General features: G+C 42.8%; 1 protein-coding gene across 1 annotated transcript in view; it reads left to right on the plus strand.

The window, feature by feature from the left end:
- The window catches only part of SERINC5 (serine incorporator 5), a 131,427-nt gene that overhangs the window by 28,388 nt on the left and 75,741 nt on the right, over positions 1 to 27,298 (plus strand). The gene's annotated exons all lie outside the window — the stretch shown is intronic.

Here is a 27,298-nt window from a genome sequence, read left to right on the forward strand (position 1 = left end):
GCAGTTTTTCAGAATGTGCATACTCTGTTATTCCTTTCTGTGTATAAGGGCCTGCTGCACTAAAATTTTCCCTTTATAACAGAAACATGCTTAGTACATAGTCTCCAATATGTATGTTATCTACTAACCAAAATATTCAAAACATTTGTGGTTTAAATGTGCCATTCTCGAAGTGGGTCCTATTCTCCATCATTTTTCTGTTTGTATCTCTCCCCCTCTAGCCCTTCCCTACTAGTTTCTCTTCCTTTTCCCCATTCAGTTGTCTCTTCCCCCCCCCCCCCCCACCTCAAGCCTCCTCTAACAGTTGCTCTCTATGCCCACCATAAGAACATACGTAAGAATTGCCATAGTGCACAGCTGCTAAGTTTCCCATTCCAGGAAGGAGACTTTTTGGCCAGTCCTGGATTTCTGCCATCCTTATCCTGGCTCATAGTGGGACCTGCAGCACTGATTTCAATGGATAGAATCATGAACTACAACTACTACACTTCTTTTGGATGTAAGTTTAAAACCAGGACAGGCCAAAAATCTCCCTCCTGGAATGGATAACTTGGCAGTTCTGATAGTGGGTCAGACCAGTTTCCTTCCTCCAACAGTTCAGTTCACAAGTAGCAGACAGGATCCAAGGTTTTTCCATTTGCTACTCACCCCCTCCCTGCTGCCTTGGAGGTTGTGTGCTGAAGCTGCCAGAGTATGAAAGAAAGCCCAGCGTCTTTATCAGGCATCACAGGCCTTGTATACAGCACTGAGGCACAGACTGGCCCTAAACACAGCCTACTGAAACAGTTGCTGCTGCCAGTAAATTCCAGGTTGGGCAGGGATTCAGTGATGCTGGGAAGACCTGGATGGAGGTGCAGCTGCTGCCCCTACCCAGCAGAGTCTAGGGAGAGATGCTGTGCTTTGGGACTTCTCTCTGCTACTGGGGTGCCTAAAGGAAGTATTGTTCCATCTTAAGGTGTGCGAAAGAAGCATTGTTCTTTCTTAAGGTGTGTGGCCGCTTGGCCATGCACTTATTTTCAAAACCCCACACAGCAGTTCTGGACTGCTGTGCAGCAAAAGCAGCACTTTCCCACCTCCCTTCTGCTGCTTCTCCAAATGAACAGCAGCAGTGGCAGAACAACCTACTTCACTCCTGCAGGGAGTGTATGTGCCACTGTTGGAAGAAGGATGCTGTGCTAGATGGACCATTGGTCTGACCCAGTATGGCTGTTCTTATGTTTCGAAAATGGTTATATTTGCTATTTGGATTGTGGACATTTTGAGCAAAACATTCAGAGTCAGTCTTAGAAGTCATATTGAAAATGCCCCTTCACATTGTTAACAGTAATTCATGGTCAACCAAATCAAAAGTGTTGGAAAGATCAAACTGAATAATTGCAGATTGGCCTCTAGGTTGATCTAACATACCTACTGCAGTTTTGGTGCTATAATTCTTACAAAACCCTGACTGAGAATCAAGTAAAATGTCATGCTGAATTAAGTAATTTTTAAGCAATTTGGGTACATGCCCTTCCATTATCTTAATAAACAATGGCCACCAGACGATAATTGCTTATTTCAGATAGGCTCATGTTGGAATTCTTTGCTATATGTGTAAGTAAATGTCTCCTTCTAATATAGGAAAAGTGCCAGACTCAAAATGAGAATTCAGCCAATTTACCAAATGATCCAGGAGCAGGGGAGATGCTAATTTAGTTAAATATATAGGACATGAACCTAAACTAAAAGGATTTGGAATACTTTAATAGTAATCTTCTGGCATCCTTAAAGTTGGAATCCGTATCTGCTGGAATATCTGAATTCTGATTAACTAGAGATGGTCTGGTGCAGAGAATTTCAACATTTTTCATCTCACGGCACACTGTCAAGGCGCTAAAATTGTCAAGGCACACCATCAGTTTTTTAAGGATGGATTTATTTATGACATTTATATCCCACATTATCCCAAAACTAGTTCAGGTTCCATGTGGCGTACATTGAATGAAGTCAATTTGTAATAGGTTCTAGTTTACATTGAGTATATGTTATATAGAATTCAAGGTATCCGGGTTATTATCAGTATAATTGAGGAAACATTGAAACGGGCAATGAAAACAATAAGATCATGAATTTTATAGTTTGTGGAATTAGATATTAAGTTGTATTCTTCCATCGGCTGCAGTCGATTTTACCAGATGTGTTTTTGACGGTTTATGAAATGAGAGGTATTTTATTTTATATGCCTTGTTTAGGTAGTGAGTTCCATCTTTTTTAGTACTTTGATATGAGAAACCAGAAGAGTGAAACTTTTTATATTTAATTTTATTGCATTGTGGATAATGCAAGGCAAAGGAGTCTCTGGAGGGTTTCTTGATGTTATGTGCCAATAATTCAATTAGGCATGTAGGATGGAGATAAACCATAGATTATTTGATAGACAAGTGCACATAGTTTGAATGTGATGCATTCATTAATTGGGAGCCGGTGTAGTTTTAACAACAGTGTGGTTGTTTTGGAGTAGCAGGGAGTTCTAAGTACTAGGCGAGCATCTGTGTTCTGGGCAGTTTGTAGTTTTCTGATTTAAATACGTTTTTTAGTCCTGTATGTATTGCATCGCAGTAGTCTAATTTTAGATAGTAGTAGTGATGGGGTAAGGGATCTGAATACAGAGTTAGAAAAGTATGGTCTTAATCTTTTTAAATTTTAATTTAGTTTTTTAAGTATCTATGTCCTCGCCTTTCCTGCCCCCTCAAAGTGCTTCCATCCTCCCATCCACTTAACTTAAAAAAAAAAAAAAAAAAAACCATTAGTCTATAATATTGTTTGATAAAGGCAAGATAAAAATTTAAGAGCTCCTAAGAAATGAGAAAAAAAAAACCAGGAAGAAAAGTCTGGCAGTCAGCTGCAAGAGAGAGACTCAACAACAGCTTTGATTGGTACCGTGATCCGGAGAAGGAAAACAATTTTTGGACACAGTGCAAAAGAAGGAAGGAGAGTCTTTTACTCGCTGTATGACTATACTAATAGCAGATTCAATGTGTAAATTAGACAAATATAACAAATATTAAGATGTGCATTCGCAAACTTATTCTAACAGAACTACCTCAGAATTTGATTAATTGGCAATGAAGTGCACTTTTACTAAAATCTTCCAAATTCAAATATGAAAGAGGGACATCAATCTAAAGTGTATGAGCGCAGTATACATTACAGGAACAAATTCAAAACAACTAACTCCAAACTACAAGTACCTGAGCTGGCGGGGATCTCTAAGCTCCGCTAGCTGAAGATGTTCCCAAAGGCACCCGGGAGCTCCTGTCGACAGCTTGGCAGTTGATAGCTGCTTCCTGAAGCCGGTACTCTGAGTGTGTGCACAGTACCAGTGTTGGGGGCTCAGGAAGCAGTTGCCAGCTGCTGAGCTGTGCATAGGTGCTTCTGGGCACCTTCGGGGACAACTTCAGCTGGCGGGGCTTGGGGATCCCTACCAGCCATCGCAGCCACTGTGAGTCCCACGGCACACCTGTGGACCATTCATGGCACACTGGTTGAATATTGCTGGTCTGGTCACTACAAGAAGGTAACTGATCTCTCTTTTTCATAACTTTATTTCTGAAATACTCTGCCAGATACTCAGCTGAAGGGAGATTAATATCAGGAATTTTTGTCAGTAGTTCCACATTCATACAGTGGTCCAGTAGTCTAAGCATTTTTTAACGTCAATTCTATCATTATCCAGTAATTTTGAATATTAGGCTGCCTTTTTTTCAGAGAGATCTTAAGTTTATAAGTATGAATAGCCTTATGCCAGCTTATTTTATTTTCATCTGATGGGATGTTTCTCCATAATCTCTCCATACGCCTACAAATACGTTTCAGAAACAAAAGTTCTTGATCAAACCATTTTTGATCCAACATCTCTCCCTTTCTTTTCCTTCCCTCCCTCTCCCCTTCCCCAAGATCTAGGTTTATTATCTCTCTCTGCCCCCCCCCCTCACCTTCATGAGCAGTGTCACAAACTTGGTGGTGAGTAGCACCATTCTCTTCTCATGGCTGCTGGAGCTCAGCACTTTGGCCGTATCTTCCACCAGTGGCCTCACCAGTTCTGCTTGTGGGTTCAGCTCATCCCCCTCTCCCCTCCTAGGGTTTATCATCTGCCCTCCCTAAATCCCCTTGTCTGCCAGTCTACTTTAAAGGTGGTCTTCTGTGAGCCCCTGGCAGTGTTGCACATATGCTACCTGTGGCCTGGTGTGAAGCTTTCCCTGTGGCTTATCCCGCTTCTCTGACATCACTTCCTGTTTCTGCAAGGCGAGATGGGTCAGAGGGAATGCTTTGGACCAGGCTGTAGGCAGCATATATGCAACACTTCTGCTGCTGCCAGGAACCAACAGAAGACCACCTTTTAAGGTAGATGGGCATGGGGTGGGTGATGTTGAATTGTGGGGTGATGGGGGGGGGGTGCCTGATCACACCGAGGACGTGTGTGGAGTGGAAGAGAGCAGAAGAGAGATTTGGAGGCGACAGGAGATGCTGCAACCTGATTAATTTTTTAAATTGCAATTAATAATGCATTAATTGCGAACTTAACTGTAATTAACTTGTAGCCCTAGTTCACACTATTCTGTATTTTCAGTTAATAAACAATACTCACCAACATGCAATGTGTTGAGAATTGGGGGGTCCCGAGCCCCCCCAAGAAGGCTAGAGTGACCTCAATCTGACTCCATCTCTAGATAACACTAGTACTGGGGTAATCCAGGAGTTATGAGGTTTTAAAAGGAATTGCCACTGAGAGAGACGTTAGGTCTCAAATACCGGCATTAGTCCGCCTCTCAGCACTGGCAAGGAATAGATACCAGCCTTATGACAAACTGGATTTAGGCTACAGGTTATATAATGCAGCGAATGATAGCCTGATGTAGCAAAAGCATTTGTACTTACAGCCTTTCATCATTAAGTGAAGCCCACAAACCATCATTTAGAATGAAGAGTTTATTTGCATATCAGACTTTAATCAGATACATTCATCAGACAAATTCTGGATTCAGCTGACTGGAGCTCTGCTGCTTCCGAGGCGTTGGAGAAAAGTTCTCCCGAGGGCTTGCATGCACCCTGCTTTTATACAATTTAGTCACCATACAAGTCTATGGAGAGGGATTTTTTTCTCTAATATTGCTTAATCTATGAGTCATGACCTCCGGCCAGGTGCTCTTCCGTTTTAGTATTGCAACCTGTTGTGCAATTTCCCTTTTTGTCAACATTTCCCTAGATACGGACATCCAAACATCCAAACATGGACATCTCCCTAGATACGGACATCCAAACATGAACAAAACAACTTTTTTTATGAAGATATCTAAATATAGATATCTCAGGTTCATATCATCTTGTAATCTGACTTAGCATTTTAGCCATCAATTCCTTGATCTTGGCTTTTGCACTGCTTTTGAATGTCACACCAAATTCTAATGAGGCCCAGTCAGTGCCTTTTAGCAGTTTAAGCTGTTTAAGGTATGTAAATTGATCCACCACTATTCCAGTGGATGGATCCCAAGCGGGGACACATATTAACTTACAGGTAAAGCACGTCCTTGCTCAGCCAGTCATAGATTTTTAAACCTAGCTGGTATTTTTACAGCCTGAGTCCTAAAATCTGGCCTTCCACCCTTCCGGTGGGCATCCAGTGAGGGCCTCTTGCTGTAGTATAATTATACAAATGTCATAAGCACTCTTCTTTGTACAAGGCAAGCACAGATAAATCAAATCCACCCCAATTCTCTTCCAGTGGGGCCCTTTTACTAAAGCTTAGTGCTTGCAAACAGATATTAGCGTGCACTAAGTGCCATGTGGCTCATAAGTATAAAGTAGGATGGGCAGCATTTAGCATGTGCAAATGTCTGTTAGTGCATGCTAAGCTTTAGTAAAAAGGCCCCAATATGTAAGTACAAGGTAACACTCTATGAAAAGTGCTTGGATCTGTCTCCTTTCAGGGAGGAAGGTAGGTTATAAGCCAAAATAGAGAGTCTAACGAGGTATCCTGCGGTACTGAGAGAGGTTATGAATCCTCTGGGTGGCCTGTATTTCAATTTATACTCAAGTGATTACCACATTGAAATCTTTTCAAAAAGGTAGTAAATAAATCCCAATCCTAAAAATAGTAAACCCTCATAAGAGAGACAACTCCATAGAATAAATAGTATACAAATAATATGTTTTGATTATTCAACAAAGATTAAAAGTTGAGTGTCCTTGTGTGGAAAACAGTATGTGAACCCTTAATTTGGTAATTGGTGGTGCCCCCCTTCAGCATTTTCACAAACCATTTAGGGGTGATCAGTTTCTCGCACTGTCCTTAATAAATTTTGGCCCTTTCTTCCACATAGAACCGGTTCAGCTCTGTAACAGTTGAAGACTTCCTCGCATAAACAGTTTGCTCCCGGTCTTGCTACAGCATTTAGAGTAGGGTTAGGTTGGGGCTTTGACCTGGCCAAACCAAAACACAAAATCTCTTCAGCCTTAATATTCAGTTTCCTTATTTCTGTAGGCTATGATTGTACCTTTTTTATTTTAATGGAGTTATTTTCAGTCTCGTAAATTATTTTGTGTCGTACACTGCTTAGACTTGTTTCCAAATTAGGCAATGTAGCAAATCAATACTAAACATAAACATTTATTTTGAATGTTTAGGGTTGTCTTGCCGCATGACCCACTTTGGATTGTGCTTCAGTTTACAGACAAGTGGCTTGATATTCTTCCCTAGAATATTTTTGATTATAAAACAGTACTTTGGGAAAAAAGGATTGCATACCTTAGACTTCTCGTTTTGAAAAAGAGGGAGGTTTATTTTTTAATTAAATCAAATCACAGTTTTCCTCTTGGGGGACACCCTGATTAAATTTCTTCCATTCCAAGCAGACATGTTTCATCAGTTCTTTTGGATTCTTTGTGAGCTCTGATCTGTTTACTAGCCTAATGTAAGAGTTTTGTAAGATCATAAACAGTCCTTCATGACCACAGATAGTGCTGAGAAAAGGTTTGGGAACTCCTAGGTTGCTCTGTATTTTAGCACAGTTTATATGCAAAACACGATTCTTGTGTAATCTATACCCTTGCCCTTATTGCTGGCATTGTGAACTGTTACAATCAGATGCATGACCCCAGTTACCATGCAGTCAAAGCTGTATTTTTAATTAGGGCTTGTCCGTGAAATCGGCTACAAACAACCATGACAAATTTGTTTCTCCAGTTAAGTTGGTAGGTCATGCTCCTCTCTGGCTGTATTCAAATCCAAGCTAAAAGCCCTCCTTTTGAGGCTGGTTTTACATCTTAACCCCTTTTCTGCCTGTTCAATGTGCTTGTCATCATTCCCAGAATAAATGAAACGCTATAATCTCTTATTTGATCAGTTTGTCTTGAATAGAGTCTCTTTTTCCTGTTTGTATGTAGTGCTGCCTATATCTAATAGTGCTATCAAAATGATCAGGGGTGGAGCAAGGGTTTCTGGTACCTCCTGCAAACTCAAATTGGTGCCCCTCCTTCTGGAGCTGCCACCACTGCTGCCACCTCCATCACTATGACCCTACTTCTACTGTCCTGTGGTGACTTGCACAGGAGTTCCTTCCTGCACCATGTGGCTTAAAGCTGAAGAGCCAAGCCATATGTGCAGATAAGCCAGCATAAGCGGTCTAGAGTAGAGCATGACCAAAACCAGGATTTTTGGTTTCTCTTTAACCGAAGTTGGCTGCTCAGTTTTGGTAGAAACCGAAAACAGTACAGCTCCCCCCCTCCATCCAACCAACCAACCAACCAACCAAAAAAGCCCCCCCTCCCCCGTGATCACTCTCGACCCCCATGTTGCCGAACCACCCATAGGCCCCCCTGGGCTTACCTTAAGAAGCAAGCCCTAGTAGTCTAGTGGCCTCCTCAGGGTCAGAAGTGAACCCCACTTGTTCCTGCTGCATGCCACTGCTCTGTCGCAGTGGCTGCTGAGACTTCCCATGGCAGCCATTTTGTGATAGGAACCAGCACAAGCAGGAGATTCCAATAGCAAAATGGCTGCTGGAGCCTTCTGCGGCAGTTTTGGCAGCAGTTTTTATGGAGCAGTGGCATGGGGTAGGAACAAGTGGGGTTCATTCTTGGCCCCAAAGAGGCCACTAGACCATCAGGGCTTGCTTCTTAAGATAGGCCTGGGAGAGGCCTGTGGATGGGTGGGATGGGGGAGGGACAGAGAGCGATTTGGGGAGGGAGAGCGGAGTTCTGGTTTCATTCGAAAATGCACTGGCATTTTTGGCCGAAACTCGGATTTCAGGCTGGTTTCAGTTGGCCTCTAGTCCTAGAAAGTGGTCATAGCAGATTTTGTGCTCCTCCTGCTCTGCTTATCATGCTTATCGTGATGCGCTGACCCAGGAAATAGTAGAAGTAGATGCTTGTATGGTTTTTGATTAATCGCCAGTTCATGGCCAAGCCAAATCTCAGCGATTTACAGAGTCTTAAAAACAAACGGAAAAGGAACGCCATTTCAAATAGTACAGAAAAACATTAAAACTAGGAGAAAACTACAAAATGTACAGAAATAATATAAAATAAAGTCTGATTCTAGTCCTGACCACTGCTGCAAGCAAAAGATTGCATTAACTCAAATTAAAAGCCATAGTGGAGGAGTAGCCTAGTGGTTAGTGCAGCGGACTTTGATCCTGGGGAACTAGGTTCAATTCCCACTGCAGCTCCTTGTGACTGTGGGCAAGTCACTTAACCCTCCATTGCCCCTGGTACAAAATAAGTACATGTATATATGTAAACCACTTTGAATGTAGTTGCAAACTGGTTGAAAGATAGGAAGCAGAGAGTAGGATTGCGTGGCCAGTATTCTCAGTGGAGGAGGGTAGTTAGTGGGGTCCCGCAGGGGTCTGTGCTGGGTCCGTTGCTTTTTAATGTATTTATAAATGACCTAGAGATGGGAATAACTAGTGAGGTAATTAAATTCGCCGATGACACAAAATTATTCAGGGTCGTCAAGTCGCAGGAGGAATGTGAACGATTACAGGAGGACCTTGCGAGACTGGGAGAATGGGCGTGCAAGTGGCAGATGAAGTTCAATGTTGACAAGTGCAAAGTGATGCATGTGGGTAAGAGGAACCCGAATTATAGCTACGTCTTGCAAGGTTCCGCGTTAGGAGTTACGGATCAAGAAAGGGATCTGGGTGTCGTCGTCGATGATACGCTGAAACCTTCTGCTCAGTGTGCTGCTGCGGCTAGGAAAGCGAATAGAATGTTGGGTGTTATTAGGAAGGGTATGGAGTCCAGGTGTGCGGATGTTATAATGCCGTTGTATCGCTCCATGGTGCGACCGCACCTGGAGTATTGTGTTCAGTACTGGTCTCCGTATCTCAAAAAAGATATAGTAGAATTGGAAAAGGTACAGCGAAGGGCGACGAAAATGATAGTGGGGATGGGACGACTTTCCTATGAAGAGAGGCTGAGAAGGCTAGGGCTTTTCAGCTTGGAGAAGAGACGGCTGAGGGGAGATATGATAGAAGTGTATAAAATAATGAGTGGAATGGATCGGGTGGATGTGAAGCGACTGTTCACGCTATCCAAAAATACTAGGACTAGAGGGCATGAGTTGAAGCTACAGTGTGGTAAATTTAAAACGAATCGGAGAAAATTTTTCTTCACCCAACGTGTAATTAGACTCTGGAATTCATTGCCGGAGAACGTGGTACGGGCGGTTAGCTTGACGGAGTTTAAAAAGGGGTTAGATAGATTCCTAAAGGACAAGTCCATAGACCGCTATTAAATGGACTTGGAAAAATTCCGCATTTTTAGGTATAACTTGTCTGGAATGTTTTTACGTTTGGGGAGCGTGCCAGGTGCCCTTGACCTGGATTGGCCACTGTCGGTGACAGGATGCTGGGCTAGATGGACCTTTGGTCTTTCCCAGTATGGCACTACTTATGTACTTATGTACTTATGTCCCATTTCCCATTCCTATTTCCCATTATAGGTGGCAGCAGCAGAGGAGACTGTTGGACTAAGAACCTTTTTTTTGCAAATGTAATTTTGATAACAAGGGAGGAAGGAAAAATAACTACTGAGCATGTCATTGGCAGTCTCTGCCAAACTGTAGTGGAATTACCTACATTATCTTTTACATCCATGGCTCTCAAGATTTTGTGAAGTAATTCTGCATAATTTTCACATCACCAGTGTAGAAGCTGCTCTCACGAGCTATAAACAGTACCTCACTAAAATGTATGAACATTAACACTATTACTGTGTAGTGTATCATGTATACGATTTTGTATTTAAAAAGAAAACAGAAGCAGCGTTGTGTATAGACGAAGGTGGAGGTAGGAGAACTGCACTGCTCATGTTAATCTTCTTTGGTTTCTGCTCTCTGTACCAAGTAGTACCTGCTGCAGATGTTGCTGTCTTCCCCCACCAGTTACAGAGAAGGGAGCAGAAATACAGCCTGATCATTGAGACTAGAAGTTCAGAAGTGCCACTGTTTCTTTTTCTTTTTTTTTTTTTCTTAAAATTAAAACGTGCACACTGTTTTCCCCTTCCCAGAATCTTGCTTCTTTTATAGATTGTGCTCTGATCTTACTGCGTACAGAAAGAAACCCTTTGAATGGGAGGTAAGCAAAGATTAACATTCAGGAACAAACAAGAAGACTCTAAGCAGTTTGAATAGTGGCATGCATACAAGCAAATCTATTCATACAGTAGTCATCAAATCACGTGGGTGCTTGTGGGCACGGGCTATGCTTGCATCTGCTGTGACAGAGAGAGTTTTGTGATGCTGATACTGATGACTAATGTCTTTTACATTTTACTGCATATGAAGAAAAGTGTTCAAACAAATCCCTGGGCTGCATCAGAATTGAGTTTGGTGATTATCTTTTGTAGCCTCATGATTTGCTGAATGTCCCTTACTGTTCTGTTGCATACGTTCATTTATGTGGGTGCTCACCGTTTAATATTTGCCAGTTGATAGAATCTGGGTTGCTGAATTATCCTCAACCATTCAGTCTCCTTTTTCACATGCTTCTGTAACATATGTGCTTCAAAAGAAAGCCATAACCTCTCTATCCTGTGCAGCAGTGGCATAGCCAGGTAACCAATTTTGGATGGATCTGAGCCCAAAGTAGGTGGGCGTGAAATTTTCTCTTTGCTTCCCCCTCCCCCTGGTGCCCCTAACTCAAAATACTAATACCTTATCTGGTGGGTATTCCCAAGCCCTGTTAGCTGAAGACCTCCTCCAAAGGCAACCAGACCTTCCTTTTAAAAAGCTTGGCAGTCGGCATCAATATCCAGCCGTCAGTGCCAGCACTCTGCACATACTCTGTTTTGGTTGTACAGTGGAACCCCGATTATCCAAACTCAGATTATCCAAATATCCAGTTATCTGGACAGGTACTGCAGTTCATTGTGTTTAAATTTGAAACAAAAACTGTATACTGTACTGTATTCTGTAAACTAGAAACAGATTTTTAACAACATTATGAAGAAGATTTGATGAAAACTGTGTGCTCTTACAGTACTGTACAGTATCTGTATTTCAGTGGTGTAGCTACGGGTGGGCCTGGGTGAGTACAGGCCCACCAAGCAGCAGTGTCTCTCTCCCCTGTCTCCTCCTCTCCCTCTCTGAATCCTTCCCCTGTATAAGTCGTTGGTGAGGCCCCACCTGGAGTATTGTGTTTAGTTTTGGAGGCCGTATCTTGCTAAGGATGTAAAAAGAATTGAAGCGGTGCAAAGAAAAGCTACAAGAATGGTATGTGATTTGCGTTTACAAGATGTATGAGGAGAGACTTGCTGACCTGAACATGTATACCCTGGAGGAAAGGAGAAACGGGGGATGATATGATACAGACGTTCAAATATTTGAAAGGTATTAATCCGCAAACAAACCTTTTCCGTAGATGGGAAGGCGGTAGAACTAGAGGACATGAAATGAGATTGAAGGTGGGCAGACTCAAGAAAAATGTCAGGAAGTATTTTTTCATGGAGAGAGTGGTGAATACTTCGAATGCCCTCCTGAGGGAGGTGGTGGACATGAAAACGGTAACGGAATACAAAAATGTGTGGGATAAACATAAAGGAATCCTATTCAGAAGGAATGGATCCTCAGAAGCTTAGCGGAGATTGGGTGGTACAGCCGGTGGTGGGAGGCGGGGCTAGTGCTGGGCAGACTTCTACGGTCTGTTCCCTGAAATGGCAGATAGAAATCAAAGTCAGGTATAGACATAAAGTAGCACATATGAGTTTATCTTGTTGGGCAGACTGGATGGACCGTGCAGGTCTTTTTCTGCCGTCATCTACTATGTTACTTCAGAGGCTCCCAATGATGCGACCTGCGTTGACCCCTGCAGGCTTCTCTCAGCAAATGACATCAAGAGCGGGAAATCTCTGTCCTTTCCTTTCCTTTTCTTCCCAACTCCCATGTGGAAAGGTTTCTACAGTACAGTTCTGTGTTTCTTTCTAACAAAATTAAAATGCTGACAAAGCAAAAAAGGATAGCTCTGTAATTAAAAGACAAAACAGACATTGTAGAGAAGTTAAGAAAGGGAGTGTCGGGAAAAAAAATTGGCAGAAGAATATGGTGTAGGAACATCAAAAATACCCAACATAAAAAGACAAACTGATATTATTGTCAACTACATTTTGGTTCTTAAAAAAGAGGAAGGGAGTTGTTCAGAAAAACTATGAAAAGGTCAACTAATGAACAGGTAGTTAAAGCTCTATATCTATGGATTTTGCAAAAAAGATTATTTTGCTATCCAATTTCTGGGTCCATATTAGCCGAAAAGTCAATGTTTTTCAATCAGCAACTTCATGGGGATTCCCAATTCAGAGTCGGCACTGGATGGCTTTGAAATTTTAAACACTGCCATGGAATTAGGCAAATTGAAAATCATGGTGACAAACTTTCTGCGAATTTTACCAGTGGCTAATGACTTGCTTGTACAATTTTGAATGACCTTATCCAAAACTATGATCCTGATTGTGGTTATAATGCAGATGAAACGGATCTGAATTGGAAATCACTTCCCAGTAAACCTCTGGTTAGTTGTAAGGAGCAATGGACTCCTGGGTTTAAGTTATCCAAACAACATGTCACACTGTTGGTCGGGGGAAAAGCAACCGGAAGTCATAAGTTGGAGTTATTGTTAATTGGTAAATCTATAAACCCCCCATGCTTTCAAAATCCGTACATAAGCTACCACTTATACAGAAGCAAAAAAAAAAAAAGTCTGGATGTATTACAAAGTTTTCTTTGACTGGTACGACAATTGCTTCATACCAGAAGTGAAAAGATTTCAGCTTTCTACAGGAAAAGATGGAAACGTCATTTTATTGCTGGACAATGCGTAGTCACATTCTACGGCTGAAAGCTTAGAGCGAGAGGAAGGTAGAGTCAAAATGCTTTTTCTGTCTCCAAATGTGATGTTTGTAATGCAGCCAATGGATCAAGGAGCTATTGCTTCCTTGAAACAACTTTACAGGAAACAGTTGTTACAAAAACTTCTGTTGGCTGATACTGATGATGATGAATGTGGCATGACCCAATTTATAAAATAATTGAATATAAAAGATTGTTCATACATGGTTGCTGACACTTGGAATTTAGTTAAAACCCAAAACCTAACAAATGCGTGGAACATTATTCTAAACAAATCAGAAAGAGGCAGAGAAGGAGAAAAAGATGATATCCTTAAAAACATCACTAAGGATATTCTACAGGTTTCTGGCTGCTCCTATTATGATGTAGAGAATGTCAGTGGATGGATATGTGATGATGCTAATGATCCAGAGTATCAGATTTTAACAGATGAAGAAATTGTGGAATCTGTACAAGACAAGGAACACAAGGAATCCAACTGTTGATGATCACCAGGTTAATACTGATGTGGGACCAACACATGCAGAAGCCTTTGAATGTCTAAATACAGCGATGGCTTATTGATTATTTATTTGTTGCATTTGTATCCCACATTTTCCCACCTATTTGCAGGCTCAATGTGGCTTACATAATACCGTAATGGCGTTCGCCAACTCCAGTAGAGAAGCAAATACAAAGTGATGTTATGTTCGAATAAGGTTCATGTGATTACAGACAGATTGGGGGAATCGTAGAGAGGAAGAGTTCTGTAGTGCCCATGACGAGCTTTGGTTTCGTTGTGTTGCAGGATTCAGGCATTTAAGTTGGGTCGGTAGGGTATGCCTTTTTCAACAGGTTGGTTTTTAGTGATTTCTGGAAGTTTAGGTGGTCGTATGTTGTTTTCATGGCTTTTGGTAATGCGTTCCACAATTGTGTGCTTATGTAGGAGAAGCTGGATGCATAAGTTGATTTGTATTTGAGTCCTTTGCAGCTTGGGTAGTGGAGGTTTAGGTATGTTCGTGCTGATCTGGTTATGTTTCTGATTGGTAGGTCTATGAGGTCTGTCATGTATCCCGGGGCTGGAAAAGTAGGAAGAAAGCATAAACTAGACACCAAAAACATGGCTAGTGATTTAGGGGAAGCAGTTGCACAGCTGCAAAAGCCAGCAGCCTTGCTCAACTGACTTCTGACTCCCCTAAGCTCTGGCTTTTTATTAGCAGTAATGAAGCATGACTGCACATTCCATACTTAATTAGAAATTTGGTGAACAAGATACTTTTCTCTCTCTCGCATGTTGCATGCAACATTTACAGCCTGCCTTATCTTCTTTGGCTACACTACATACACATGTCCTCCCTTATGCCTTATTTGTTTCTCAAGGTCCTGTATAGTATACTCTGGTTCAGCAATTACAGATAACAGATGATAATCACAGCTTGTTCCCTTTAAGGTTACAGCTCTCATCAAATGAAGAATTTAGAGGCCCCTTTACAGAGCGACAGTAAGCCCAATGCGGGCTTACCGCTTGCTCTTCCTGGACTACTGCCGGTCCAACACGACCGCTGGTAGTAGTCCTGCCTTGAGCATGCACCATTTCCGGGGCAAAAAGAAAAACCCCGGAAACGGCTTGCGTAGCAGTAACCTGGCAGTAATCTAGTATCGCCGTGCACTTTCCCAGTTACCACGGGATCCCTTATCGCCAGCTCAGTGGGTGGCGGTAAGGGCTCCCTGCCACATGGCCGCGCGGTAAGAATTCTCTTACCGCATGGCCATGTGTGTCTGGGGGCTTTTTACCCGTTGCGGTAAAAAGGGTCCTGGCGCACAGGAAAAATGCCACCGCTGCTAGCACAGAACCCTTTTTCCTGTAGCTTGGTAAAAAAGCCCCTGTATATTTCTTCTTCATATGACAGACACAAACTCTCCATTTCTCCTTGGTCTCTTACTGGACCCCATTGACACAAATTCTCCACTTTTCCTTGGTCCCCTACTGGACCTCTTCCACAGTCCCAAGCTCTCTTGAATTCAGATACTGTTTTCATCGCCACAATTTCCACCGGGAGTCTGTTCCACGAATTTACCACCTTTTCCATGAAGAAGTATTTCTTCAGGTTACTTCTGAGTCTATCCCCTTTCACTTTCATCCTATGATCCCTCGTTCCAGAGCTTCCTTTCAATTGAAAGAGAATTGCCTCCTGTGCATTAATGCCACATAAACATTTAAATTTCTCTATTATTGATCAGATTGTGTAAAATCTTCCTCTGTTGAAATTATGCTACCTTGAATCGTGCTGGATTTTAGATGATTCTCTCCAGGGCTACTGAGAGACAGCCAGGCCCAGAGCAGGGCCGCCGCCCCCCCCCCCCCCCCCTCCGCTTGGGCCACTGCTGCCCCCTGCCTCCCTAACCTTCCTACATCTGCTCCTTCCTTCGTCTCTCACTGTCCCGCTCCTGTGTGCTGGGAGCAGAACCTTCTGCTTCCCTGCGGAAGTCTTGATGCTGGGTCTCCCTTGGAGACCAGGCCTGGGAAATCTTGCCCTCCTCTCGGTGGTCCTGGTTCTCTCCATCAGTCTTCCTACTACAAGAATCTGATTAATCAACCTGTAGTTTTCAACCTCCTCTCTGGCAATATTTGCCCTTTCCATTCTGGATAGGCCACTCCCATTTCCAAAGATCCACTGAACAGATCCTTCATTGAATTCTTCAGAATCTCTGGGCTCCCTTATCATCCTGGGAGGCTTTCCTTCCATCCCCATGGCTTTATCCACTTGTAGTTTTGCTAGCTCTGTACAAGCCCTTTCTTTCACAAATGGAGCGTCTGCCCATTATCATGTATACTCCTACCAAAAAAAAACAGTTCACCAGGTCCTTCTGTGATTATTAAGAACATGTTTGTTTAGCATTTCTGTTTTCTCCTTATCACTTTCCACACATTCTTCCTGTCTACACTTGGTCTTACCATCACACCCTGCCATGCCTTCTTCTTTCACTGACATCTTGACAGATTATTCTCATTTGTGCTCCTCTGTTCAAGGATCTTTGTGTACTTTGAATGCTAATTTTGCCCTTTTCAGCCACCTCTTTTGACACTTACGGTAACATAGTAACTTAGTAAATGATAGCATATGAAGACCTGAATGGTCCATCTAGGCTGCCCAATAAGGTGGTTAGACTTGTATCTGCCGATCTGTTCAGGTTGCACCGAGAGGTGTAGCTAGGGGGGGTGCAAGGGGAGTTGCTTCTCCCCCAAATGAATTTTGAATGAAACGGCGTCTGTGCGGATTGGGCCTGCTACCTCATAGCGGTGCCTATTTTACAAAAGGTCTGTTCCCCTTGATGTAAAAACTTGGCTATGCTTCCGGTTGCACTCCTATGAGTCTTAGTGCAGGATTTCCAGGAAGTAAACCAGATTCTTTTTGGCATGGAATGCTGCTGGACACCACGAAAAACAGGTGAGGGGCGTGACTTAGACCCAGTTTCATTACTCTGCATTGTGAGGACAAGAGTAGGGGAATATGCTTTTGCCACAAATGGACTAGTACATGGCAGGCACTGATTATTTTTTTCTAATCTTTGCCTCATTGGGCTTCCATGATCACCTAGCGCTCAGCAGTAATTATAGACATATCAAGTCACACACATTTTGCATGTGACACATGCATTGGGCCCCTGACTCCAGTTCACACGCCAAAGCCCCCTCTTCTCACACATTGAGAGGAGATGACTTTAGTGTGCGGTGTCTGGTCAGGTAGTAGCGATCCCCTAATCATGCCTAGCGTGTCCCTCTGATCTCCCTTTCTCACCTTCCTTGCAGCTGCTGAGCTGCAATGTGCGTTGAGAGCAGCAGCAATCTTCATCCTCTACCAGGGCCAGCTCCGTGGTTTAAAATGGTGACTGCAAACTCTTGCAAGACTACCACGAGAGGTCACAGCTGCCATTTTAAACCACATTGTCTTCCATAGTCCTTCCTGCAATAGAAGATATGCTGGTAGCAGGAATGTACAGGATCTCCCATAATCTTTTGCTAGTTGTGGCCATCATGTTTGCTTGATTTCCAAAAAATCAAAATATCGTCCTTTGTATAAATAATGTAACATGGGGTTAGAAATAATCATTTTTTTGTTATTACCTGGGACGCATTTTTGGGGTCCTGAAGGGTTTCTGGATTCTGGAGAGGCAGGATGGGTTGGTTTAGGTGAGGCTGCTGCTCAGGTCGCTGCTGGATGGAAGGGTTCGCAAGTATCCCACGGAAGTGAGGGCTGGCTGAGCAGCACCGCTGTTTTTGGGACCCGGGGATGGTTGGTCACGTCTTCGGGAGAAGAGGGACACTTCGGGCAGGCTGGGACGAGCTTGCTGGCTAGTGAGGGGAGCGGCACTGGCGGAAGCACTGCAAGAAGCAGCGCTGCTGTTGTTAGCAGCAAGGGGATGCTTTGGTCCGTTCTGATGGGCCGGGCCTCGCCAAGGATCCCTGGGGCCATTTCGCAGGTCGTGGGTGCGAGCGGCGGGTCCAGAACGTTCTGGATGTCTCAGTGAGGGAGCGGGGTTGTGGGGTATCCAGCCGCGTTAGTGCGGGACACTGAAGAGACCGGAGGATGGCGGGTTCGTGGTCTGATCTTTCGGAAGAGGGAGGAGAGAGAAGGCAACGTGCACATGCGCGGTCCAGCGTTTTCCTCGAGAGCTCCGGTCGGGCCTAAAGCCTGGGACTAAACTTTGAATCAGAGTTCCAGGGATTTTGTTGTTTTTGGGGCGATTCTTATTGGAGCTCCGTTTTTGGAACCAGGCCAGTGGGACCGGATCCGATGGTGGTTATCACGTAAGGGGAAATCAGGAACCAGGTAAGAGTTTTTTTTAGCCCAAAATGTTGATTGTTTTTTTAAATGTGAAAATTGGGTTTTTGATTTTTAAAAATTAAGGGGTTAATGTAATTTGAATTTGGTTTGGAGATTTGGATTCGGGGAATTTTTTTGAATTTTCCTGGGGGGGGGGGGGGAATTTTTAAAATTTTAATCTAAATGGTAGTTTTGAAAAAGGGGTTTAAAAGGGGTCTATTTTTGGGTTTAGATTTTTGAATTTGACGGGATAGGTTCAGGAAGGATTAATTTAATTTTTGATGTTCAGTTTAATTTAATTCAGATTTTTAAAATGGTGTTTAGGTAGGAAAATTGTGGGGTAGCCTCTTAAATAGTGACATTTAAAAAATGAGACCATAGTATAGTGGGCATGGTGATATATGTTTGGTTTAGCAAATTTGTGGAAGTTTAGTGTAATTTGTGTTCTTCATTTTTAATTGATTCTATTTTCCCATTATTTCCTATGGGAAATTATTAATCAAAATGGAGTTACAGTTGGGTTTGTCAAGGTTCTATGGGTTAGGGAAAAAATAGGACTTCTGAAGAAGGAGTATGATTGGACAAAAGTGGTCAGATGTCCAAGCGGAACCTTGGTTGGCTAGGCAACGGAGTGAGCTGACAGTTTAGAGAGTGAGTGTGACTGCTGAAGTGAGAGGACGTGCTGAGCTGAATGGGAGCAGCTGAAGTGTGATTTTAGGTTAAAAAATATATTTACAGAGATTTCAGTGACAGTGTTAAGGGAGCACTAGTGTGAGAGTTGATGCTCAGTTGGGGAGGGTTTTCCTTTACTTCTCTTTAGTTTAAGAGTTTTTGGTTTGTGGTGAGAGAATCTGAGGGGAAATAAGTTTGATTGATGAAAGAAAAAGTTAGATGAAAGGATTGTGATAGGGAAACTTAGTGAATAAAGTAACAGAAAAAGGAAAAGAATCCTTGAGAGCTGTGAGTATATATGGTGAGCAGTGAGATGGAATGTTGGTAAGGGAGCTGACAGTGGAATGTTGAATGAAGTGCAGTAAGTCAGAGTGTGATCAGTCACTTTTCTATAGCTGAGGGAGATTTAAAAAAAATAGCACAGGCCTGGAAAGGGAGTGAATTTTAATTTTATTTTGCTTGAGTTATATGGCCACAGTTTATTTGCTAAAGTCACCAATTAGTTTGAACTTTTCCTACAAAAATAGGGAGACAGGGTTTTGCCTCCGTTTTATTTAATTAAGAGAGAGGTTTAGGAAGAAGCACAGGAGTCACGAGGTTAGACAGATGGATTCCGGAGGACATCATGGGCCCCCACGCAAGCAAGTCTTCACTTCAGAAAAGAAAAAAAAACTACATCAGCTAAGTGACTTTGTGGTTAACAGGGAAAGATTTGAGGGAATCAGACCAGAATCTACTAAGAGAAACTAAATAAAAGAGATACTTACCCAAATCCACCGTGAAGGTTGATGAGCTTGAAGAAGTGTCTGTGGAAAGATAAAAATATGCACAAAGAATCAGATTCTTAATGAATTCTGTAAAGAGCATGCAAAGTTAAATTTATGGTACTTTTAAATTGGTGTTCAAGTAAATTACTTACCTGATGATAGTTCCAGGTTGACGAAAGAGGTTCCTGTTGGAACAAAGATGTTAACTAAGGTTACTTCTGAAGCTTAACTTTAAAGTGATACATATTTAACAATTGAGTTTTCTGTTTGGGAAAAAAAAGTTTACATTTGTTTCACCTATTGAAGTGATGTTTCAAAATAAAACTGTTTAAATGCTTAAGAAAATCTGATTCAAATTATTGTCCCTTATATAATTTGGGAAAAATCCTAAACTTTTCCTTTTCCTCTCTCGGCCTCGGAGGACGAGAGACGAGGTTAGTGATCTGTAACGCTTCCTGTGCCCAGTAGTGTGCTTCCAAATACTAGGCATGACTACCAACAACGGGTTTTGTGTAACGCACTGTTTATACTGGGACACAAGGGGGCGTATTATAGTAACAATCTAGTTCATTAACAGACTTCAAAGTAAAAAATGACATGGGGGGGCATGAGCTCTGTCCCCTTGGTTACTACGGGTCCCTATTCCTGTGTCATTCTCTACCCTGCAGTAGTAGTAATCCAGCTGTGTTGTTGTTGTTGTTCTTGTTCTTGTTGTTATTGAGATGAAACCAGAATCAGAATGATGTGGACTATGTTTTCTTTGACCTGGCACAATTAGAAAGATTTCTTATTGATAAAGAAGCTAAGTGATGTCTTATTGTGAGTTTGAATATGATATTTCACGTTTGATGAGAATATTAGTGTTAGTCTTGATTTCCTTAGATTAATACATTTGTTTTTCTGCTCTTCTCATTGATGTGGACTTTGTGTTGTTTGTCAATGTCTTTTTAAGTATTGTGTAGTAAATTTTCAAATAAAGTAAAAATAAAATTACCAAACAAAAGGGGTCTCTTACTAAGATGTGCTAGCATTTTTAGCTGACACTAAAAAATCAGCTGGCTCTATAATGCTGAGATGCCCATAGGAATATAATGGGCATCTCAGTGTTTAGCACCAGCTAATTTTTAGCACAAGATACAAATGCTAGTGCACCTTAGTAAAAGACCCCCCCCCCCCCCCCCCCCAAAGACAGGAAAATAATATTTTATATTTATTGATTAGAATGTCAGTTTTTGGAATGTACATATGCTAGAGCTAGTTTAAATCTAATTGGCCTTTAAATCTCCAGCATTGTGGTGGTAAATCTCCAGCTTTGGGATGGGCCACCCTTGAGGTCTCTGTAATTAGAACTTCTTGTTGGAGAGTGAGCATTATAAAACAGAAGTGCTTCTCTTTTTATATCCTGTGCTAGGAGTTTTCCTGTTCTTCTCATCCTCTTATTTTTTGTTTTTATCACATTTTCTTCCTGTACACACATATTTATGCTTGCATTCTGCCAATAAACACATAGACCTATAACAGGACTTTGATGAAAATACACAAACATTTTCAAGATTAAATTCCATTTGCAGATATGTTAACTGTTTGCAGATGTGATATCTGTTGGTATAAGTGTGCATCACCATTCTTATTCACAGATGTACTCTCAAAGTAGATGGTGGTGGATAAGGGGGCCTGATGAAAACCATAAATACATTTTAGGAGCCTCTAGCAAAAAGTAATTTGTAAAAGTCAGTTATGCCTTGCAAGTCCCCTGCAGTTTCTCTTGTGTACTTACTTAGCTGGCATGAACATTATAGATTTTTTTTTTCAGTTACTCCCTGTCACTTCTGTATTCTCTTCACCCTGACCTGCTCCTCCCCTCTTTCCCACCCCTTTCCTCCCCAGCCTTTGCCTTCTCTACCCTGTCACTCCCCTAAATCAAAAAGTCCTGTCATCTAAAGCAGTGAGGACAATTTAGTCCACAGGGGCCCCACACCAGGCAAGTTTTCAGGAGATCCCTCATGAATATTCAATTGAAAACCTGTAAGTTTTAAAGAGATGTTTTGCTTTAATTTAATCTAGTGCTTACATTTCAACAGGATTGACCTTAAGCGGAGGCAACAGGGGTACAGGGCCCTACACTGAATTGAGTCAGTTTTGCAGTTTAGTGGCTGACCTGAAGTTAAAGTTTCTTTTCCCTTTCCATCTTCTGACACCTCATTTGAAACCTTAATTAAGTGTTTGGGGGGGGGGGGGGGTATTAAACCAGTACTTTCAGTCACTTCTACTAAAAACACATTACTCCGAGATTGAAGGGAGCTTTTACATGTTGTTCACTGTTTTAGTCCACAATATTGATTCTGTTTAAAGTATCTGAATAAATTGAGTTGAAGGTGTGTTGAGCACTCATAAAAGTATAAGCCATACTAGACCAAATAAAAGGTCCATCCACCAAGTACCCTGTTTCCAACAGTAGCCAAATCAGGTTGCAAGCACCTGGCAGGTTTGCAAAAAGTATAGACTCCATGACACTTACCCCAAGGGATTAGAGGTTGTCTGAAACCGTAGGTTTTGGTTCCAGCCAAAATTGAATTCATGGGTGAAAGCCGCAGCTTGGTTTCAGCAGGAACCAAAAGTGTTGTGCCTACCCCCGCCACTGCTGCCCCCAGCGTTTCACCTAAACCAACCTATTTTCTTGCCCTCCTTTGTTGAGGAGGAGTTTCCAGAATCTTTTGGGCAATTGCACCTGTTGGACGTGCGCAGGACTCTGCTGCAGTATCTGCGAGTTACTAACTCTTTCAGGACCTCTGATCAACTGTTTGTTTTGCTATCAGGTCCTCGCAGAGGGTCTCCAGCGTCTAAAGCCACTATTGCCCGCTGGCTTAAAGAATCTATATTTTCAGCTTATTTACTTGCCGGCCGGCCTTCGCCTTATGCCTTTAAGGCGCATTCCACTAGAGGAATTTCCTCTTCTTGGGCTGAATGGAGCACTCTCTCTTCAAGAGATTTGTAGTGCAACAACATGGGCTTCTAAGCTCTCTTTTGCCCGACATTACAGGCTGGATGTGGCTGCCAGGAGGGACGCACATTTTGGAGCGCAAGTGCTGGAGCGTGGTGTGGCTTGTTCCCACCCTATCTAGGGATTGCTTTGATACATCCCATCTGTAATGGCTGCATCTGCTTGATGACAAGGAAGGGAAAATTAGGTTCTTACCATGATAATTTTCTTTCCTTTAGTCATAGCAGATGCAGCCATGATCCCTCCCTGTCTGATGCTATCTGCTGTAAATCTATTCAGGTTCTGTTCGTGTTTCCTGGAGATTCCGTCCCTGGGAGAAAGTCGGAAAACAGTCTTAAGGATTCTTGTTCAATTAACGGAGGATGACTTAATTCCCTCCAGTTTCATGTTTTGGAGGATGAGTTATTCCCTCCAGTTATGTCTCAGTGGAGGATGAGTTTATGCCCTCCGGGAGGATGTTTCATTCCCTCCATTCTGAGTTAATGCCCTTTGTTGTAGGGCCATCGTTTGCTGTGAGGAAAGCTTATGTTATTCCCATTGCGGTTTGCCATACTGCTTTGGAAGCTTCAAATACTGAAGAGAGGCAGTGGAGCAAGCTGGTATGAGGCACTGAAAAAAGTGTGCTCTCTATCTCCCTCTGCTGGTTGATGGACACAACCCATCTGTAATGGCTGCATCTGCTATGACTAAAGGAAAGAAAATTATCACGGTAAGAACCTAATTTTCCCTTGGTTGGCCTCTACGAGGGATAAGCAAAGGATTTTCCCAAGTCTACCTTAAGTGTATTGACTTTTTCTCCAGGAACTTGTCCAGAACGTTTTCAAACTCAAATATGCTAACTGCTTTAACCAAGGAGGTTTAATGACAGGAGATGGTATGAGCCTATCTTATTTGGGCTGAAGGCAGTGGGTGGAGCTTGCTGCCATATTGGTCAGAACAAAACAATATCAAATTGGGAGGTTTATATTGTTTTATTAAACCTCCTAAGTTTTGCATTCTCTCTGCTAGGAGGGGGTCGGGGGGGATATAAGGGGAGTTGAGGGTTGGAGGTTTTTGAGGGTCTGTGAAGGGGGAGGATTATATTCAAAATGTGTTTGCCAGTGCTCCAGAGCTTTCATTAGGTATCTCTCTCTTATCTCTTCTCCACTCCTTATCTCTTACCCTTCTCCTCCACTGCCAACTCCAGACTCCGTTCCTTTTATCTTGCTGCACCATACGCCTGGAATACACTTCCTTAGAGGCAGATGCACTAAAGCTAAATGAGCCTTTAATGACCCTCCAACGAGGAAAATTTGATCCGTTGCATGCATCAAAGGGCTTTTACCGAGGAAGCCAGCAGCTAACGAAAACGGAATAGAGATGAGCAATTAGTGTAAAAACCCCATTGAAACGACATGCACTAACCTTTTCCGATTGCCTTTACGCAGGAAAAAGGCAGGAAAACTAACGAGAGGTCTGGACCTCTTGTTAGGACAGCTCTGTGCCAGGAAAAATCATTAAGTGAAAAAATAAACAAACTTTGAGCCAATCCCAGCGCATTAGCAGAGCTAAAAGCGCTGTGATTGGTCCAAAGGACGTCAGCAAACACATCAAATAAAAAAAATAAAAAAAGGATCGGGAGGGGGCAAGGGCGCTCATCAGGAGCGTCCTGTATGGATGGCCTTGCCCCCCCCGCTGCTCCCCACTTTCCGCCGCTCCCCCCCCCCCCCCCCGAAAAAGCAAAATGCTAGCTGCCCCGGTCCCCCTCCCTTCCTGTTCCTCTGTTCTGCAGAGCTAACTCCGCCTCCCGTCATTCTTCTGCCCCGCCCCCGCTGCCCCCCCTGAGGTCGACTACGCCGCTCCCCCCCTCCACGAGACCCCCCTCCCTATTAACGACCCGAGCAGCGCCTCTCACCTCTTTCAGAAGCGCTGCACGGGCAGGAAGATCTATTGTGTTGGTTGTAGTCTCCATGACGTCTCTTCTTCCCTGGCCTAGGCCCCGCCTCCTTCTGACGTAAGTAACCTACGTCAGAAGGAGGCGGGGCCTGGGCCAGGGAAGAAGAGACGTCATGGAGACTACAACCAACACAATAGATCTTCCTGCCCGTGCAGCGCTTCTGAAAGAGGTGAGAGGCACTGCTCGGGTCGTTAATAGGGAGGGGGGTCTCGGTGGAGGGGGGGAGCGGCGTCGTCGACCTCAGGGGGGGCAGCGGGGGTGGGGCACGGGGCAGAAGAATGACTGGAGGCGGAGTTAGCTCTGTAGAACACAGGAACAGGAAGGGAGGGGGACCGGGGCAGCTAGCATTTTGCTTTTTCGGGGGGGGGGGGGAGGGGCGGAAAGTGGGGGGCGGCGGGGGGGGGGGGGCAAGGCCGTCCATACAGGACGCTCCTGATGAGCGCCCTTGCCCCCTCCCGATCCTTTGTTTTTGGATTTTGCTGACCGGGTAGCCACGTGTATTTGTTGTGGCTTTTTTTTTAGTTTGTTTTTACGTTTGCAGCATGCGCAGAGCAGCCAGCAAAACGCTTGGCTGCTCTGCGCATGATTTAGGGGCCGATTACCGATGTGTATTGTGATTCTTTGATACATTGTACGTTTGAATACCGATCTGAGCATGTGTGACTTTTTTTTTTGGTGCATTCTTCGTTTTTTAAAAATCGTTAGGGACTTTAACGATTTTGATTTTTTTTACGTTTGGTTGCTGCATCTGCCTCTTAGTCAGTATGTTAAGCCCACTTTTTTGAGTCTGCTTTTAACTCCTAACCCCTATTCACTAGTTCAGTACCCATGTCTGTTTTATTCCCACCTTAAGTAATTCTCTTATCCCTTATTTGTCCTGTTTCTGTCCTGATTAAATTGGGAGCAGGTACTGTCTCTTATGTTGAGGTGTACAGCCTGCATATATCTAGTAGTGCTGTAGAAATAAGTAATAGTAGTAGACAATAAGATATTTCTATATTAAAACCAATAGTAAATGCTGGGTTTCTGTGTTGATTTGGCGTTTTTGTATGTGACTTTTTTTCTATGGCAGTCTTAATAAAAAGAAGTTGAAAGAAATATATTCAACAGAACTGGCACATTTAGACTGACTCTGGACTTCTGCATGAAGGTAGCGCATCCCGCATTATTCAAGACCTCTCTTTTAAATAGTAGTAATAAAAAATAAAGCTCATTTTTATAATATACTATTGCATTCCACAAAACAAAAGGATCAAGTTCCCACATACCATCTTTCTCTTTTGATCTAGGCACAGGAAAAAAAAAGATTTGAAATGCTCCCAAGTTTCAACCAAATTAAAGTTTAAAACAATTTTTGTAGTTAAAAATAAAAACTCTGAATGTTGAGCACCTGATTCTCAGAACATGATGTTTGTTTTGGTGGCCCTTTATTAGTTGAAAAAAAACCTCAGCACCAATACAACACATAATAGGGTGTCCCTATAACCAGCCCCTTGAAATGGCACACTGATTGTGGTTTAGAACAAATTACTATTCTAACTGATGAAAGATTATTCCGTGTGTGAGGCTTCCTCTGTCTACATCCATATGCTGCACAAACTGGCATGTTTCTAACTATAACTGAGATAACATAACAGTGACAACGTGAATACAGCAGCCGATAGTTTTTGTTTGTTCTGACCAATATGGCGGCTGCCTGGAGAGACTGCTTCAGCTTTTTGATGTCACGCTGGCTCCTGTCATTAAACCTCCTTGGCTTTAACTGGATTTTTTCCCCCCAACTATCTCTTAAACATACTGCTTGTAACTTCATGGTATATACCCTAGTCATTTTGAACACTAATTATTCCACTCCACTCATGTTTTTATAGACCTTTGCCATTTCTTTTCTAAACTGAAGAACTATAAGCTCTTTAGCCTTCCCTTCTAGAGTTGTTTATCCCCTTTATCATGTTAGTCACACTTCCTTTATTTTTCTAATTCTACTATATATTTTGAGATGTGGTGAATACAAATGCACAGTGCTCAATGTGCAGTCATACCATAGAGTGATACAGAGGCAATATAATTTTCTTTGATTTATTCTATATTCTGTTTCTAATAATTCCCAACATATTGTTTGCTATTTTGGCTGTTGACACACTGAGCAGAAGATTTCGGTATGTTGTTTATGACACCTAGATCCTTTTCCTGGTTGATGACTCCTAATGTTGACCTTTGGATAGTGTACCAATAATTAGAGTAAAGTTGGTCAACCAATGTGCTGCAGCTGCTCCCCAGATATACTGCGGTCCTATCCCCAACCAGCGACCCAGCATTTGAAAGCAGCAGTGATTCAGGCAGCCTGTTTGCGCCAGCCCCCCAAATCTTCTCTCTGATGTAACTTTCCACTTCCGCACAAGCGTTGGAAAGAGGGCTGAGGTTGGTGTGAGCAGGCTGTCTGAATCACTTCTACCGCCACTGACTGCTACAGAAAAAAAAGGTGAGGCTACTGGGAGAATTGCTTTCTGTGCAAAAATTTTCTTCTTATGCATTAATACCTTTTTAAATATTTCAATATAATGGATGAGAGGGAAATAAAAAAAGAATGGGCTGGGAAGGAGAGGGTGAAAGGCTCATGATGGTGGGGTGGGGGGAGAGGAGAGAAGATGGGGAGGGAGAGAGGTTAGAGAACATAGAATGGATGCAGCGAGAGAGAGAGAGTACTAAGAATGGGGGGAGAGGTAAGAAAAAGAGGAC

The sequence above is a fragment of the Microcaecilia unicolor genome, chromosome 2 (assembly GCF_901765095.1).
Source record: "Microcaecilia unicolor chromosome 2, aMicUni1.1, whole genome shotgun sequence".
Taxonomy (NCBI): domain Eukaryota; kingdom Metazoa; phylum Chordata; class Amphibia; order Gymnophiona; family Siphonopidae; genus Microcaecilia; species Microcaecilia unicolor.